This window comes from Schistocerca cancellata, chromosome 5, assembly GCF_023864275.1.
Source record: "Schistocerca cancellata isolate TAMUIC-IGC-003103 chromosome 5, iqSchCanc2.1, whole genome shotgun sequence".
Taxonomy (NCBI): domain Eukaryota; kingdom Metazoa; phylum Arthropoda; class Insecta; order Orthoptera; family Acrididae; genus Schistocerca; species Schistocerca cancellata.
Window position 1 is genome coordinate 191,017,294 of NC_064630.1, and position 19,528 is coordinate 191,036,821.

Below are 19,528 nucleotides of genomic sequence, written 5' to 3' on the forward strand. Positions count from 1 at the left end.
CATTATAATTATCCGGGCTGTTATGCCGTGGTCGGTTGATGAATGCTGTGGTGATTCCCAACGTTTCGTCTCCGACTGCGGGAGACATCTTCAAGGGGGTCCGTAGCTTGATGGAAGATCCAACACACACACTGGCTCGCTACTGACTGCCGCTACATTCCGTGTCCGCGCGCCCCCGCGCCGCGGCGTGACGTCACGTGTTTTGAAAACGTCAGTGCAATTGGCCGCTGTCAGTCGCCGTCGATCGCCGTTGCCATCACCCAGTAGTGGACGAGTGGTACACATCTTCTTTAACACCGGCATCCATATACCGTTTAATTTGACGCCCTCCTCCTTTCTGTTGAAATTATTTGGGTGTTTAGCGATTTCGATCGCCTCCCTGTAGAGCCTTTCGTAATATCCGCTCGTGGCCGCTAGTACTTGCGTCTCCTCGAAACGAATATTGTGGTTCCCCGGCTGGAAAGCATGCTCCGCAACAGCTGATCGTTCTGTTTCTCCTCTTCTACAATTTCCCTTGTGCTCTTCCAAACGTTTAGAAACAGTTCTTTTAGTGGTACCCACATAAACATCACCACAGCTGCATGGGATCCTATACACTCCAGATTTTTCCAATGGTTTGCGAGCGTCCTTGGCAGGCCTAAGGTATTCCTGTATCTTCCTGGTGGGCTTGTAAATTACGGTAATATTCCGCTTCGTCAAGATCCTCCCTGTTCTTTCCGTTACATTTTTAACAAACGGCAGGAAAACCTTAGATTTTGCAGTAGCCTGTACGTCAGTATGATTTCTGCGTGGCTGCCTCAACGCACGTTTTATTTCGGCGGACGAATATCCGTTCTTCGCTAGTGCATTGTGGAGATGTTCCATCTCAGCGTCGAGCAACTCAGGTTCACAAATATTTCTAGCTCTGTCCGCTAACGTCTTGATAACACCCCGCTTCTGTTGTGGGTGGTGGTTCGAATCCCGGTGCAAATAACGGTCCGTGTGCGTGGGTTTGCGGTACACTGAGTGGCCCAATCTACCATTTTCGTTTCTAAACACAAGCACATCGAGGAAATGTAGTTTGCCGTCTACCTCCTCCTCCATAGTAAACTGAATTCTTGGGTTTATACTGTTCAGATGTTCGTGGAACCGGCTTAGTTCCTCCCTACCATGTCTCCACAACACAAACGTGTCATCCACGTATCGGAACCATACATTTGGTTTCTTGCTGGCAGTACCTAAGGCCTGTTCTTCGAATTTCTCCATAAAGAAGTTTGCAATTACGGGACTGAGGGGGCTTCCCATAGCCACGCCATCCGTTTGCTCATAAAACTGTTCATTCCACTTGAAGTATGTGGTCGTCAAACAACACTTAAACAGCTCTAAAATATCGGCAGGAAAAATTCGATCCAGCTGTTCCAATACATCATTAAGTGGAACCATGGTAAACAGCGATACCACATCGAAGCTGACCAATATATCCTCCGGCTGGACCACTATGCCATTCAATCTGCTGATGAAATGTGTCGAATTCTTTATATAAGAGTCCGAACGGCCCACATGTGGTTTTAGCAGCGTAGTCAAAAACTTGGCTAACGAGTAGGTGGGTGAACCAATGGCACTTAGTATCGGTCTTAACGGAACATTTTCTTTATGAATTTTGGGCAATCCATAAAGCCTCGGTGGTAGCGCAACCGAATTGCAGAGACCTTTCTGTACACTCTCTTCAATGGAGGACTTTTTTATTAACCGCGACACAGTTCTGAGAACGTTGTTAGTGGGGTCCTTATTCAGCTTCCTATATGCTTGCGGATCCAGTAGATCCGTAATTTTTCTCTGATAGTCGGCCACATCCATAACCACCGTTGCGCTTCCTTTGTCAGCTGGGAGAACCAAAATACTACCGTCGTCATTCAGGAGTTTTAAAGCTCTTCTCTCACCCACAGTTATATTACTTTTCGGCGGTTTTGCATTGGCTAATATTCTCACTGTTTCTATACGGATTTCTTCAGCTGTTACAGAATCTACACTGCGAATTCCTGCTTCTACATTGGCTATAATTTCTTCCGTGGGCACAAAACGCGGACTAACAGCAAAATTTCCTCCCTTGGCAAGCACAGATGTCTCATCGTCAGATAACGAACGTTTGGACAAATTGATAACGGTCCGGGAAACGTCTAAATGCCGAACAGTCTGATTAGGTAGCAAATTATCAAACTACTTCTTCTGTCTACTAGTTACCCCGTGTCCTCTGTTACCCCGTGAATTTGCCGTTATTCCGTGAGACGCACATAGTCTTGGAAGCCTACTGTTTACCTACTTGCATCCTGAAATGTTTTGCACTTACGTACCTTATGCCGTCCCAGGTAACTTTACAGGACTTAAAGTAGTTAAATTTAAGACCGACTTACAGTCTCACCTTGTCACTGTTTAAAAAACCAAGTAATTGTTACATTTTCCATTATTTTCTTCTTTATCAGCTAACACCAGAAAACAGAATTACCGATGAATATCTCTATACCTTTTCCATTTCCAGAAAGGTTAACTCCTAAACATATGGCAGCACTTCAGAAACTAGTAGAGTATTTGTAATGTTGAAGTACCACCAGCAGCTCTGAGAAGTTAGAACTACCAACTAATTAACTCCAGAGAGAAATTAAAACGAACACTGCGATAATAGAAGCGTTCCCGACGGTGAGTTCCTAAAATTGGTGTGCTATTATCCAACGCAAACTTGTACCGTAGATTCATCGGTGCAATCTCGGCGAGAAATAAGTTCTGAACCCTTTACGAAAATTTACATACTGACTGAATTAACTAGACGACGTATTTTGGAATGAAACAGGAGTTGATCTCCGTAAAGAGACACAGGAATAAGTAACTGCAACAGCGAATCAGAAGAGAATGCAGATCATTTACAGCAAACTCAGTTACTGCTTTAAGTCTTGGGCTCTGGACAGAAGCTCCGGAGCTGTCGCGAGTGCGGGACGCGCAGCTTGGCACGTCGCCTCCTGCGAGCGCCGCGACCGCAGAAGCATCTGTCCGCGGGTGTCGTCAGAGCGCAGCTGTGTCAGCGGCGGCCGCGCGTAGCGGCTGTAGAAACACGCGCCGCCCGCAGCTGGGCCTCTCCGGGACTCTCCTTATCTCCCGCCTCTCTTCCTCACATAAAACAATACACTCCACTATTTTCGTTCGCAAGCATTTTTTATCCGTTATACCATTGTTCACACCGTGAGCTGCACAGTATGTGCATCGTGCTATCAAGCTGCTATTCTTACTTTACTTCGATACCAACTTTATCACCAACCCCCACCTCCTCTCCGTCTCCCCACTGCATTGCACCGAAAGTGACACACATTTTACTATGAAGCACGACTGTTAGCATTCGGCAAATCACTGAAATTTTTCGAGCCAGAAATGCCACATACTAAAATGAATAGTAGTGACTTTGACAACCACATCTGACGCAGTTCATACATAGTAAATAGCTTGTTGTCGAAACGATGAAACTTAGTACGAAACGGTCACAATGTGTGCGTAAACGTAGCTACTCAGTGAATAGCTGCGTGAAGCAAACAGTCACAATCAAAGACAATATGATCGTTACTGTGATGTAATGAAACTGAAAACAACTGATTCTTCACTATCGACTACACGACCAATCACATAAATCTGACGGCTCTTAACACAACTAAATATTTATGGATTACAATAATGAATAACTTACATGGAGCGATCATAGAGATAATGTTGTGCGGAAAGCAAATCAAACACTGCGATTTATTGGCAGAAAACTTGCTGCAAATGGTTCAAATGGCTCTGAGCACTATGTGACTCAACATCTGAGGTCATCAGTCCCCTAGAACTTAGAACTACTTAAACCTAACTAACCTAAGGACATCACACACATCCATACCCGAGGCAGGATTCGAACCTGCGACCGTAGCCGTCAAGCGGTTCCGGGCTGAAGTGCTTAGAACCGCACGGCCACCGCGGCCGGCAGAACACTTGGTAAATGCAACAGAACTGCTAAAGAGTCTGCCCTCTTTTGGAGTACAGATGGGTGGTGTGGGGTCCGCATTATACAGGACTGATGGACGATAACGAAAAAGTTCAAGGAAGGCAAGCTCGTTTTCTATTACCACGAAATAGGGGAGAGCGTGCCAAGCACATGATAGGTGAATTGAGATGGCAATCATTAAAACAAAGCCGTTCGTCGTTGCGGTAGTACCTGACCGTGAAATTTCACTCACCAACTTTCTCTTCAGAGTGTGAAAATATTTTGTTGGCGCCAACATACAGAAGGTGAAATGATCAATATAATAAAATAAAAGAAATTAGAGCTCGCACAGAAACATTGAAGTATTCGTATTTCCTGCACGCTGTTCGACAGTGAAACGACAGAGAAGTAGCTTGATGATCTACATCTACATCCATACTCCGCAAGCCACCTGACGGTGTGTGGCGGAGGGTACCTCGAGTACCTCTATCGATTGTCCCTTCTATTCCAGTCTCGCAAAGTTTGTGGAAAGAAAGATTGTCGGTATGCCTCTGTGTGGGCTCTCTGATTTTATCCTCATGGTCTCTTCGCGAGATATACGTAGGAGGGAGCAATATACTGCTTGACTCCTCGGTGAAGGTATGTTCTCGAGACTTCAACAAAAGCCTGTACCGAGCTACTGAGCGTCTCTGTTGCAGAGTCTTCCACTGGAGTTTATTATCATCTCCGTAACGCTTTCGCGATTACTAAATGATCCCGTAACGAAGCGCGCTGCTCTCCGTTGGATCTTGTTTATCTCTTCTATGAACCCTATCTGGTACGGATTCCACACCGGTGAGCAGTATTCAAGCAATGGGAGAACAAGTGTACTGTAACCTACTTCCTTTGTTTTCGGATTGCATTCTATGAACCCTCTGCCAGGCGCTTAAATGTACATCTTTAGATTTACATTACGTGACTGTTGGTTACTAAGAAGCGAATCATCGTCTTATTTGTCAACAGATAAAAAAAGATAAAACCAAACTACGTGCTACCCTTAGATCAGGTGACGCACGGTAAGTATAGGAAAAGAAATGCAGTTTCATTACCTGACACGAAATACCCAGTTTCAAGGAAAAAACCAAAACACACAACGTATTAGCTTACACAGCAGACCATATTGACCATTTAATTAAGTGGCTGTAGCAAAGAATACATGGCTTCCAGTATCTGGACTGAAGCGTTCCAGAATATACATGTGTTCACAAAATGGTGACTGTTCAACGCTAGATGACGCAGCCAGATGCAGCCTGCCTAAGGATCAGAGATATAATTAACGTGTCGTTTGTACACTAGAGGCAGCCTTTTGTCCAAGGCTTGCTCCACAGGCTCCATACTCAGGGTATGTGCCTCTGCTCATGGGGAACACACTCGCGCGTCCAAGTTTGTCCGTGGTTAATTAACACCCTGCGTGAACTTCAGGCTGTGATGTGTTTCTGTATTAGTAAACAGCCGGAAGCGAATGTTACGGGTCAGGAGGAAATGCGTGGTAACAATTGAACAGTCCATCCACATCGCAGTCCAAAGGATAAACCTGAGAAGGGACCACTGACAGTGTCCTTGAAGAAACCAAGCAACAATGTTTAACCCCAGTTGTTCCAGCAGTCAAAACTTATTACAATTTTTTAAATAGTAATAATTCGGCATTTAAAGTACCATCGTGGAGTACATCGCTACACTGTGAATGCTATGAATTTTCAAGTCTGAAGTATGGGGCTTAATATCAGTTAGTCTTATCGCCGGGCCAAGAGAAATCATTCAGACCCTTGATCTGGGACAGAAAGGAATGAGTACAAGTTAATGAAACCACTTTCGTTTTGCGAATGACATTAAGCTTTTTGCCTCTACTGGAGGTAAACTTCAATAATTAATGGAATAAAATATATCAGGTTTGGAAACAGACCTGCAAAGTAGTTAAAAGTACGATGAACAGGTCGGAGATAGGACTAAAAATAGCTTGGAGTTGTTCTTTTAAACTAGGAAATTCGAAACTAAGCATCTGATGTCTCTAAATCGAAAGTTAAAATCAATGCGAATTATCACTTTTGACGTAATGAAGTGGAAAATGGACTTTTATTGCAAGAATTATTTAAAATCTGAAGGTTACCCAGTGAGCAACTGAGAGATAATGTTGGGAAATATTCTGAGAGGCAGGAATACATTTCAATCAGGAACCAGAATGGAATGGGAGTTGTAATTATGACTAATGAAAGTAAAATAAACGAATGTACGCACCAAAGATATACTTCGACGAATTACAAGATGTAAGAAATGACCGAATCCATGACCCATTGGACGATGGATGGTTTACATCACAAACCCTGCAGAGGTAACTTAGGTGGGCAAATCTGATGCCAATAATGCGTGGATGACGAAACCTTTATCCAGAACTTAATGTCGATTGGATGATGACAAGAACCAGGGTTGAGGTTACAAGGTTTAAACGTTTCGTGGACACGGGTACTGCTGTACCGAAATAAGGTTTTCCATAAATTATTTTACGTCAGAAGGTCAGTTTTTTTCCCCTCTACGGTTAACAGACACTTCATCAACGCGTACTAGATACTGAAGCAAGTGTATTTTCTTTAAAGACAAGCACTTTCTGTAGCTCCCTTCGAGATATCTGAAAACGAAGAGCATACCAACATAACCCTTATTGTTCAAATAACTTACGGGAATGCCTCAGGGCGACGTCGTTGGAAATTATAGGGTGATCACCTGTCGAAATACCGGCCGTTGTCGACGACGTCAACCGGTTGCATTCCAGTGAGTTACATGGACAATGTGATGCCGAGAGAAAATCAGGTGTCACATAATCCTTATTGTTTATAATGAATATCTGGAAACATTTTAACAATGGTCACCAAAGCATCGTATGGAACACATTTACATTATGTTTACATGGCAATGCAGATTAAAACACTCCCTGCGGTAAGTGTTTTTCTGCCATACACCAGCGTTCTCAACTTAATTCTGCGAACCGTCTCACTTGAAGCAAGTGCTATACAGTTGTGCACTTCGAGCAAAATACCCCAAAGGTGTTAAAAGCACTGCTACGGTCGCAGGTTCGAATCCTACCTCGGGCATGGGTGTGTGTGATGTCCTTAGGTTAGTTAGGTTTAAGTAGTTCTAAGTTCTAGGGAACTTATGACCTAAGATGTTGAGTCCCATAGTGCTCAGAGCCATTTGAACCCTTTTTTTTGTTAAAAGCACACATTGATACTCAAAACCTAATTGCTACAGTACTTCACAAAAAATGGAGTATTATCTATATTGCCGGCCTCGGTGGCCGTGCGGTTCTAGGCGCTCCAGTTCGGAACCGCGCTGCTGCTACGGTCGCAGGTTCGAGTCCTGCCTCGGGCATTGATGTGTGTGACGTCTTTAGGTTTAATTAGTTCTAAGTCTAGGGGACTGTTGACCTCAGACGTTGAGTCCCATAGTGCTCAGAGCCATTTGAACCATTTTTATTATCTATATTACAAAATGCTTGCTCTTTTTGGATACTGCCACTCACCGAAAACACAGTTTGATGTCTTCATCCATTTATGAAATATCTGGAGTATCCAGCTTAAGACGGACTCGCTGTATCAAAAGTGCTCCTTACATATTATTCACTCGATAAATGTAGTCTACAAAGGAAGTAAAGAAGATTAAGGTTTAATGTCCCATCGATAGCGATGTCATTAGAGACGGGGCACAAGCTCGAATTGTTTCAAGAAATTGGAAGGAAATTGGAAGGAAATCGGCAGTGCCCGTTCTACGAAATCATCTCGGCACTTGCATATAGAAATTTTGGGAAATCACGGAAAACGTAGAACTGGATGGTCGGACGCGGAATCCAATCGTCGACCTGAACGCGAGACCAGTGTGTTACCCATTGCACCACCTCGCCCAGTCTATATACACGGCACACTCACTTACATGAATGTGATCACCGCCTATGTTCGACGTCAACGAGCGATAACCACTCACGGACGGCAGGTGGCAGCACTAGCAGTGGAGGGAAACGTGTCGGGAGGACGCGAAAAACAATGCAGCTTTAGAGCCGAGAGTGGAATCATTTCCGAAACAGCTAAGTTTGTAAACTACTCGCGTGTCGTCATGGCCAAAGTGTGCCGTGCATGGCAAAATGGTGCCGAGGAAGCTGTGATGCACAATGGGCCGTAGCTGACTGGGACGAACGGGCGAACAGAGGTGCAACTGTTGGGCAGCTGATCGCCTAGATGAACCAAGGGGCTACCAACAGTGTCTCCTCGACGATTGGTCTGGATGTTGCTACGTATAGGCCTTGCGACAGGTGACCTTTTTAGATGAAACACATTTTACGCGTATACGGCGTGAAACATCTGAAAGCAAATACCCTGCAACAATCGTCGGAAGAGCCCAGGTCAGAAGAGGGAGCCTTATCGTCTGGGAAATGTTTCCGTGGCATTCCCTGTGTGAAGACGCAGTGGATCACGAAAGTATGCATTTATCCTTGGAGACTATGTTCGCATCTACATGCAGTTTGTTATTCTTCGGTACGATGCCATCTACCAGCATGACAGTGTGGCGCGTCAAACAGCTCTTAGCGTACATGCGTAGTTCGAAGAGCACCAGTATGAGTTTACCGTATTTCTCTGGCCACCCAAATGCCCCGATTTAAACCCTGTCGATCGTCTGCGGAACTATAAGTGTAGGAAAATAAATCGCATTTGCAAGAACAATTCCCTTCAAAATCATTCAGCATTATTCAACGTATCTGTTTAAGGAGAAAGAGAAGCCGGCCGCTGTGGCCGAGCAGTGCTAGGCGCTTCAGTCCGGAACCGCGCTGGTACTACGGTCGCAGGTTCGAATCCTGCCTCCGGCACGGACGTGTGTGATGTCCTTAGATTAGTTAGGTTTAAGTAGTTCTAAGTCTAGGGGACTGATGACCTCAGATGTTAAGTCCCTTAGTGCTTAGAGCCATTTGAACCATTTGAGAAAGAGAAAATACGAGGTGCGATTCCCAGTGGAGGAGGATCTTAAGTGCTTCAAGAAAAATCATCAAATTTAAAACATATGAAAGCTGTGTACGTATTTCTGCAACACAATCTCACAGACTCCAACGAGCAAAGTGAGATTTGTTTTGGGAGCACCAAAAAATTTCCACATTATTCAAAATTTTGTATTCTAGTGAAGAAGCAGCTCTTACATCATTGTTCTAGAAGCCAGGCATGATATTACGGTCTGTAAGAGGATGCCCAACTGGGTAAATAGTTGTTCTCAGGCTGCGAGCTGTTTGCATGGTATTTCGTCTACGTCAAATTTTTACTAGCTTGTCAATGGGTTGGCCGATGCTGTTTGCCATTCCCACAGCATCGAACTATATGCAATTGTCTACTAATGCCTGCTTGTTCCCATTGATATCTACATTATTATAGTGATTAAGCCGTTGTGTACAAAAAAAAAGCGATGCATACCAGTTGTCTTCGGTGCATACTAATGCATTTTCGAAGTTTTTGTCAAAACGTGCTTCGTTAACGAGATAACATTGCTTCGCACCATATGGCATAAAAGAGAGTCCCCTGTTAAGTAAATTTTTTGTCGTTATCATAATTACTTTGCGAACAAGTTTCGAGTCTTTTGCAATTAACGTAAGTATTGCAAGTTCCATTCAAATACTCAGCGCGGTAAACTGACTGCTTATATAATTTGAATCGTCTGTAAGTAATCCTATGTTTGTGACCCTTATATGAGTGCCACGTTACAAGATGCAGAATGCTTTTAGAATTCTCAAGCCGCAGTCATCTATATACCATTTTTAGAGTACTTTTGGTACCCCCAACAATCCAGTACTATATTAGGCCAGCACGTCAGCGTTATATAAGAATGTGAAGCCCTGCATGTGTGTGAGTTAAGTTAAATGAATCGGAAGTAATCGTGATGCAGACACGCCCTTGATAACAATGCTGAAATGGATGTCCGCAGCGAAATAATTAACCCTGTGAAAGCAGTTTATGGTGAGGAATGTACAGCTTATCAATGAAAAATATTAAATATGATGTAAGAGGCAATAGCCGAACGTATTAAGTCATTATTTAAGTAAACTCTCCGGTTTGTTACAAAAAGGCATGTGAAGGAGCAAGAATCTAAATAAGTCACGAAAACTCGAAAATTACGAACACAGAATAGTAATTATGAGAAGTAGTAAAGAGGACTAATGGATGGCAAAGTTACTTAGTGGAGTCGGAATTAGCTCATAATCATATACCTGAGCTTGTGAAACGCAACTTTCCTACCCATCAGTTCCAGTGATTGGTTGATTGACCGGAAAAACGCAATGCAACTGAGCATATACTGACGAACATGAGAAAGTGAATCAGAATGCGATTCTCAATTTCTATTTCGCAATGGTATTAACATGCAGAAGCTGCAAGTTATGCACATCGTTGGTGCGATATGAGCACATTGGTGACGTCGCGTCTGGCTGCAAACAAGTGCATCACTAGAACCGCTCTGTCGAGCACTCAAACATTGGACCTCACTCTGCGATGGAGTCTGCTGTTCCAATTGAGAGCGAAGCCTGCGGAGTAGTGATGTGTTCAGCGCCAAGTCGAGAGACGAAGTCCTTAATTTTTAGTTAGTAAATAATTGACTGCTCACTTATTCCCGACAGGAATCTTCGCAACCAATTCAATAGCATACTTGTTTCCGAGTAACAAAATCTCTCGCCAGCAAAGGCGAAACGTTAAAAACCAACAATCATCGTCCTCATTTCTGCTAAAAACTTCGAACTAAGTGTTATATCCTCCTGGCGTCACATCAATTTCTCCAATCAGTGCCCTCTCAAGCAGCAGCTAGCCTCGCGTCACAGGCCCTGGAAAAAGTTTAAAAAAATGTGCTCACGACTTTCTGTCAACTCTGCGGCATCTTTTGGACAAGCAGCATATCAGATCAGTTTGCCATGTTTGTCTCGACTGCCGGAGACGTTTATCAAGTGAACGTATTTTTCTTAGCTCGACCCGGACGCCGAACTCCTGCTGACAAAGTCCTGTCATCCAGGCAGCCAAGGCGACTTTTCCAAAGAGGTGAGGCAATCCCCCCCGCAAGCATTTCTGCGAAGAATGCGCTCCACTCCCTCGGTCCACAAAGGGTCACTTTTGATGGCCACTGCGACTCTCCTGTCTCGTATCCTCAGCGCATCTTAATTCTAAAGCTCACGAATAAAATCAACTGAAACAGCCAGCACCACGTTAAATTACAGAATGTTAAAAGGGAGATGAAATCAGCGCATAATTCCACTGTCATCACATTAATGTGTATCAAAATTTATATTATCAGACCCTGTCTAGCTCAGTTCACGTATGGTCGAATTATTTATTAAATACCAATCAAAAAGAGACGAGCAGAAATGCTTGCTGTTTTCAAACACTCTTCTTCATAACCAAACGGCAGTTGATCAGTACCCTAGCAGTGAACCAAAACTTGGTTGGTTCAAAAGCTGTGTTACAGCTGGATCTCCTTTTTTTCAGTAATGTATGTCCTCAAATACTGATGTGGCTCATTTCACGAATTATGGATTTTTTAAGATGTGAATCACATTTTTTTTAAAAAAAGGTTCTCCTGCAATCTGACAGTTACCACTGTATTTCTTCTTCATGGTTTGTAAAATATGAACCAAAATCCTCGATAACAGACTACGAACAGTCCTTGAATACTGCTGACATCTGACAGATGCTCATCTTTTTCTCCTCCCTGCCACGTTAATGTATGGCTTTCACTCAGCGAACCAACATGCACTCAGTTCATCCATTAGCAGTCGATGGAGACAGGCAATGCCGAAATGACGCAGTGCTTCCAGCCGTCATCCTTTACTGACAGATCGTCTAAAGCACTTCGTGTGGGGCTCTGCCACTACGAAGTGAAAAATGGCTCAGGTCTAGTATACTTAACAACTTGGAGGCAGCTTTCTGCCCTCTCTCTGCTACAAGATGTGCACATGTCAAACACTAACAAGAGTGATATTAAGCCGACAGAATTTGAAACTGAATAACTGGTAAAATAATGACTCCGGGACTAATTATAATATTAAACGAGCAATAAGCAGGAATATTCGAGTAATTTGGACCCTTGCTTTCTTTAAATGCACGCCGGACGCAGTGGCCGAGCGGTTCTAGGCGCTACAGTCTGGAACCGCGCGACCGCTACGGTCGCAGGTTCGAATCCTGCCTCGGGCATGGATCTGTGTGATGTCCTTAGGTTAGTTAGGTTTAAGTAGTTCTAAGTTCTAGGGGACTGATGACCTTAGCAGTTAAGTGCCATAGTGCTCCGAGCCATTTGAACCATTTTTTTTAATGCACATTTATTCGCATCTAACAAAAATGGAGCAAAAAACAATTTCAAAAGCATAGTGCTCCGAATGAAAGCAGCTGTTTTGGAAGGCATATGTAGTAAGTCACTTTGCAAACCGCATGTTACTCCACAGTGTGTGGCGGAAGTACGAGGCGCATTTGTGTTAGTCCGTCACACGCCCCGCCTTTTCCCCTGTCTATTCTTATTGTGAGTGGTCTTCAGAAAGAATGGTGAAGGGCATCCCTCCACAAGGGACTGAGCCACGTTTTACTCTCACGATAATCATTCAAGATCTAATTCTTCAGGTTTTCCCGGCGATCTAATGACATCCTGGGTTGTCGGGTGTTCTGACGGATATCAGTGTCTCAGGTCGGACCAGACGAAGGTAACGAGTTACGTTACCGAAATATCGTGCAAGTACGACGCTGATATCCGGCAGAACACCCGACAACCCAAGATGTCATTCAAGATCTATGTTACACGAAGTAACCTGTTTCTTCACTCGTCTTGCAAACACCCGCTCTCATCAATAAACCTTTTTGTTATGCGCACAGTCTTCCACGCAATCTTTTGTCAAACATGGGTGTGACGCTCTAACTCTGAACAAACGAACTCACGACATACCGCGTAACATTTCTTTGAATATCCCTGTCTGCTGTTAAAATAAATCGCTAAGACAGACGATTGTTGCTAAAGAATCAGTCAGTTTAAGCTTCTGAAACCGGAGTCTTCCGTGAACGACTTAGATGCCCTTAAAGAATGTGTTGGTCGTGTACCTTCACTTAGGCATGTGTACCATCAACTAACGCATTTTTCTCTCGAATGAATGAATCCTACAGAGCAGCTGACAGAGTAGTGATCAAACTGTCTTCCACGATCTGCGCATTAAAACTGGCTATTCTCCCCGATATCATACCAAAGAAGGCGCCAGCCAGGTAGAAGCGTAGGCCTAGCGTCACGCAAACACTGTTATCTGTCCGTCCCCAGCAGGGGCGAGTGCAGGCTCGGGCCGCCCGCCGCGCGTGTTCGACGTTGTTCGTCTCTTCGACCAAGTTCTTATCGCGAAACCGAAGGAACTATGGTCTTGACGATGGGAACACCAGTGTACGATATGCCAATATCTCTAGGTTAAAAGAAGGGTGTTGTGTTGTAAAAGAATAATAAAAATAAAATAAAAATTGACAAAGGAAAAGAAAAACGAGGGTGGGGGAACTAGGCTGACACAGCCCAATGGCGAGAATTTCACTTCTGACGGAGCAACACTTTCCTATCTCCAGAGTTTACTTACGGATTTTTTTCTCTCTTATGCTGGCAGACTTTGTGTCAGATATATTACTCATACTGTCATCTCGTCTCTCCCTTTGGAAGATGTTTATCACTAATTGCTTGCACTCTTCTGGCAGTAAGATTATCGTCACAATAGCAAACTTTAACTCACTGACAACGTGCCAGCATCACAGATTAATTGTTTTTACGAGGGAACATAAAAAGTCAATAAAAGCGCTTGTCGAGAAAGCAATTTTATCTCTTCATTGTGATGTATTTACAAATTTTTTTAAGTTGAATTTGTTGGCCTTACCTCACACCGTTTAGCTAGCTTATACTTACATAAAATGTTGCCATTGCCGTACAATCATTCTAAAATTAAATGATTTAAAACACATGTGCAGTCCATTGTCATTGCTATGTTGGTCCTAGGTGTGGATACCTGTGGAAACTAGAAAAGTTTGTGATCTTACGTTGCTAACAAAGCCGCCACGCAACCTGCAACGGATGACTCTTCCTTGTACTCTGGGGCGTCCAAGCAAAACGTGATCTGCGCCCTCTTCTTCTCCACGACAGCGAAAACGTCTCTCTTCGATGTGCACCCTGCGAAAATGTTCACGGAAATATCCCTGGTTAAATTTAAGTCTCGTTACCAGAGAGGCGAGGTGCATAGGCATTGAATTTCTATGAGATATCGTGGAACAGGGAACCGACGTGTGAATTGTTGCGTACTTCTTGCCTTAGTGCCTCGTTGCTTCCTCCCATTCCCGTTTTCAGCTTTCCCACCTTTCGTTTGTGTAGGACTCGCCGGTAATCCGAATTTGGGATTGCAGTTCATGCGATGTGTCTCGTCAGGGCAGCTTCTGTGCCATTGTTGTCACACTGTGATTCTACGCAAGAAAAATCAACAGAATGGCCTTCTTACGCTAATTTTTGAGGTCATTAGTCTTCTGACTCGTCTGATGCGGCCCGCCACGAATTCCTCTCCTGTGTCGACCACCTCATCTCAGAGTGCCACATGCAAACTATGTCCTCGAGTATTTGCTGGATGTATCTCAATCTCTGTCTTCCTCTACACTTTGTACCCTCTACAAATACCTGAAGTTATTCCCTGATGTCTTCACACATGTTCTATCATCTTGTCCCTCCTCCTTGTCTCCTCGCTGATTACGCTCGGAACCTCCTCAATTCCTAACCTTATCTTTCGATCTAATTTCCGGTATTCTTCTGTAGTACCGGATCTCAAACGCTTAAATCCTCTTCTGTTCGGGTTTACTAACAGTCCATGTTTCACTACTATGCTCCAAACGTACATTCTCAAAAAATTTCTTCCTCAAATTAAGGCCTACGTTTGATACTAAATACTCCTCATTACTTTCGTCTTTCTTCGATTTACTCTCAGTCCGTACTCTGTATCATTAGATTCTTCATTCCATTCAACACGTCCTGTAATTCTTTTTAACTTTCATCAAGGATAAGAATATCATCAGCGAATCTTATCATTAATGTCCTTTGACCCTGGATTTTAATCCCACTCTTGAATCTTTCTTTCATTTCCGTCATTGCTTCATTCAAGTATAGGCTGAATAGTAGGGGAGAAAGACTGCACCCCATCTTACACCATTTTAAATTCGTGCACTTCGTTATTGGTCTTCCACTCGTATTGCCCCCTCTTGGTCCTTGCACATATTCTATATTACCAGTCCCTCCCTATAGCTTACCCCTATTTTTCTCAGGATTTCGAACATCTTGCACCATTTTACAGTGTCGAACGCTTTCTCCAGGGTCGACAAATCCGATGAACGGGTTCTGATTTTTCTTCAGTCTTGCTTCCGCTGTCAACCGCTACGTCAGAACTGCCTCTCTGTTGCCTTTACCTTTCCTAACCCCAAACTGATCGTCATCTAACACATCATCAATGTTCTTTTCCAATATTCAATACATTATTGTTATCAGCAGCTTGGATGCATGACCTGTTAAGCTGGCTATGCGATAATTCTTACACTAAGTCGGCTCTTGCACTCTTCTGAATTGTGTGGATAACGTTTTTCCAAAGTGTGACGGTATATCGCCACTCGCACACATACTACACACCAACATGAATAGTCGTTTTGCTGCCACTTCCTCCAATGATTTTGGGAACTCCGATGCAACGTTATCTATCCCTTCTGCCTTATTCGAAGCTCTTGAAAATTGTGTTTCTGATACTGGATCCCCGATCTCTTCCTTATCGACTCCTGTTTCTTCTATCACGTCACCAGGTAAGTCCTCTCACTCATAGAGGCCCTATATGCACTCTCTCCACCCATCTGCTCTCAATTTAACAGTGGAATTCCCACTGCACTCTTGTTATCGGAAGCTGCCTTAAAATGTGCGTCGACGTTGTGTTGTTAATGTGAGGCTCATGGTCAAAGGCAATGCCAGTTATTACCTTCATCTTAGACAATTTGAGCGGGAGTGGGACGCCAAAAGTATTAGTTTGGGTGCTCTAGCGATCTTCCTTGAAATTTCCTGACCATCTGAATACGCTTCAACTAGGGAAGGAAGAATTCTAGTGTTTCCTTAAACGTCCAGTTAAACACTATATGATTAGATAAGAAGCAATTGATTTCAGGCTATGTATTTCTATTGATTCTTTTTGAGAAGGAATTTAGCGCACAGTTATCATCGGCGTAGATGGAGCGAAGGCTCATGTGCTTCGATCAAGAGTGCATTGGTGCGGGTGGAGCGCATCGCTCCCGATATTCAGTGATAAAAATCCGCCGGCTGGATAACAAAAACAAGCTCAGTGATCCCCATGGTGCTATATACAAGTGGTTGGTTATACGTAGCCACCTGCTTTCGTTCACCACCACCACCACCACCACCACCACCACCAACAGCAACAAGCATCGTCAGCACTGTCGTCGTCGTCGTCATCGCCTTCGTAATCAACGCCACGAGACGGCACTATAGATGCATTCGTCACTGTCTCGTATACTACACCCCAACAAAAAATGGTTCAAATGGCTCTGAGCACTATGTGACTTAACATCTGAGGTCATCAGTCCCCTAGAACTTAGAACTACTTAAACCTAACTAACCTAAGAACATCACACGCATCCATGCCCGAGGCAGGATTCGAACCTGCGGCCGTAGCGGTCGCGCGGTTTCAGACTGAAACGCCTAGAACCGCTCGGTCACACCGGCCGGCGACACCCCAACAGTTGGGTACCAGACACTGAAGTAATCAAAGTGAAGTAAAGTAGAAAGTCCCACACCAGGCCATGAACCACACGATTAAATAAGAAAATTTCGATGGTAAGGTTGGAACTTGCTAAACAAGTTTCAGTATCAGTACGCATAACCGAGGCGTCGACAACTTAGCTGACGCCAAGATTACGTATAGGTTTTTAATACTAACACCGCACTTTGTTTAGTACGTTCTTAGCTTTTCGACACCTCACTATACCAGTAGCCGAAACCGCGTAATGAATGAAGATGTTTTATTACGCGATATATACACTTTTATTCATAAAACTCTAGGAACCAGTCGCCCCTTTTCTATCCTAACAACATCATCAGTAACAGCAGTCCAACAAAACAATAACGCTGCTAGCATTAAACGCGTGCTTACAGTTGCTTCGTAATTTGCTTTCTTGCAATGACAACTAAGCTATGATATATGCTAACACGACTTAGGTAAATACAAATTATTGACTGAAACTGCACGGCGTTTGTTTTCCGGCATTGTAATCAGCCTTATAAATTTTTATTTACTGCAGTCTTGCTTGTTTTAATCGGGCAAAATTTACTCATAGATAGTACACATTTTACATAAAAATTAATTCTTATACAATGAAAGAACTGTGGTTTAGAAATTATTAGAGCACGTTGGAATTACTTTTTCACAAACTCTTCGAATGACTCATTACGGACAGCAACTACATGACAAATGCCTCTCTGCTGTTAACTACATTATGCAGCAAGAAATCTTAAGATCGTGAATTTCATCTAGAGACAAATTGCTTTAACGTCGTAAGAATGAAAACGTTGTTAAGAGCGGAGTAATTTTTTGACCGACAAAACCTGTCGATTATTGTATCGATATCTCGTTTATGCTTGTAGGATCACTTCTGTGAATACAGGTATTATAATGACGATAAATAAGTGGTATACATTACACATGGTTGCCGACAGATAATGCACTGAAAACAGTATACGACAGGAAGCCATATGAACAAAGCCAGAAAATGAACCAGCCTTAGCCGCGATGCAGGAATCCTTTTTCCTTGCTATAGTAAGAATCAACGTAAGGGGTTTAGAAAGAAACAGCCAATGAGAAGAGAGTACTATTTACCTGAAATTTAATATCTATATACACATTAAACACATTAAATGCCATAAAAATAAATTTCACTTTATATATTAAGACAACAACATTATGCAGATGTGTAGAACGCATGCAAAAAATGTCACATGTGTTTCAGAAAGATGACGGAAACATGAACCTGCAATAGCTAATAATTGCGGCGACTGTTGTAGCACATACTCTTTATTGTTCGATGCGTAGGTACGCAAGTTATCACGAAAAAAGAAGCTCATGGTCGGATATGGGATCTCTACAGTCTGCCGGTTACCTGTCGTAAACAAACGACGACGAAGCTATTTGAAAAGAGTCAGTTTTGGAAATTTCTGTACACTTATTTGTGAGCAAATTGAGATCTTGTAATGCAAACAGTCACGAAGGTTCGGCGTTCGGAAACAGTGTTTTGAAAATATGGAAATCAGTGCATCAGCGAAAATAACAAAGGAACAGGAACAAGACAAAAAAGTAACTAGCAAGCATCAACGACTGACTATTAAGAAGTTAACGGTTCAAGTACTAGGATGAGGAGGAACATCTTTTCTCCCCTCACTGGTTAAAAAGTTTACAGGTCGTTCATTACTACGAAAGGTTTTGTCTAAATGCGTTTAGACTGATGTATCGCAACAATACCATCTGTATACGTAGCGCTTCGGATATGAATCCGGCACCGGCGTTGATAAACATAACATTGAGGGTGTAGAAGTACGGCGATCAACAGAGGTAACCGGCTTAGCGGCGGCGTGGCGTGGCGTCACGGCTACGTCACGGAGCGCGTCAGCTCAGCCCAGCTGCGGCGAGCCAAGCAGGACAGAGCGGGCCGGCGGGGCCTGCCGTGAGGACGGTGGGCGGCGGCTACGGAAACTTACGTCAATACAGCGTCCAGAGCTGCAGAAATTCACCGACAAACTGTTGATGCCAAAACTTCAGCTTTGCAAGCTTACTGATTCTAGACAAATGTCAGATATGGAGTATCATAACAAGGCCTCTCGAAGGGAGCAGCATGAAATGGTAGGCAGACAGAGGGGCACTCACGTCTTCGTCGTCATCGCTCGGGGGCTGCTGTTCTCGGGCGACGATGGGCTGGAGGTCGTCGTCGGCGGCGGTGGGGGGCCGCGGCGCCAGCTGCGGCTGCGGAGGCAGCGCCTGGGGCCGGTAGTAGGCGTCGGCCGAGCCGCGGCGGCTGCCCCCCGCGTCGCCGCCCAGGCACATGGCGCGCCGCACCAGCTGCCCCAGCGCCGAGCACAGCCCGCAGTGCGCGCCACCGCCGCCGCCCCCGCCGGGCTGCTGCGCCGCCCCCGAGCCGCCACACTGCCACCGGCCCGCCCCCTGGCCCGGCCGCCTGCCGCCGCCGCCCCCGCGGCCCACGCAGCCGCTCATCCGTCCTCGCAGCACCCGGCGCGGTTCAGCACGCGGCGGCGCGGCACACCACTCCACTCCACAGCACACAACGGCACGGCGCGCCGCGGCAGACTGCGAGGCAGCGAGCAACCTGCTCCCTGGCGCGCCTGCAGCGGCACTGCCGGCGCCGGCTCGACCCGCCCCGCCCTGCCCCTCCTCATCTCGCCTCCTCCCCTTCCCAGCAG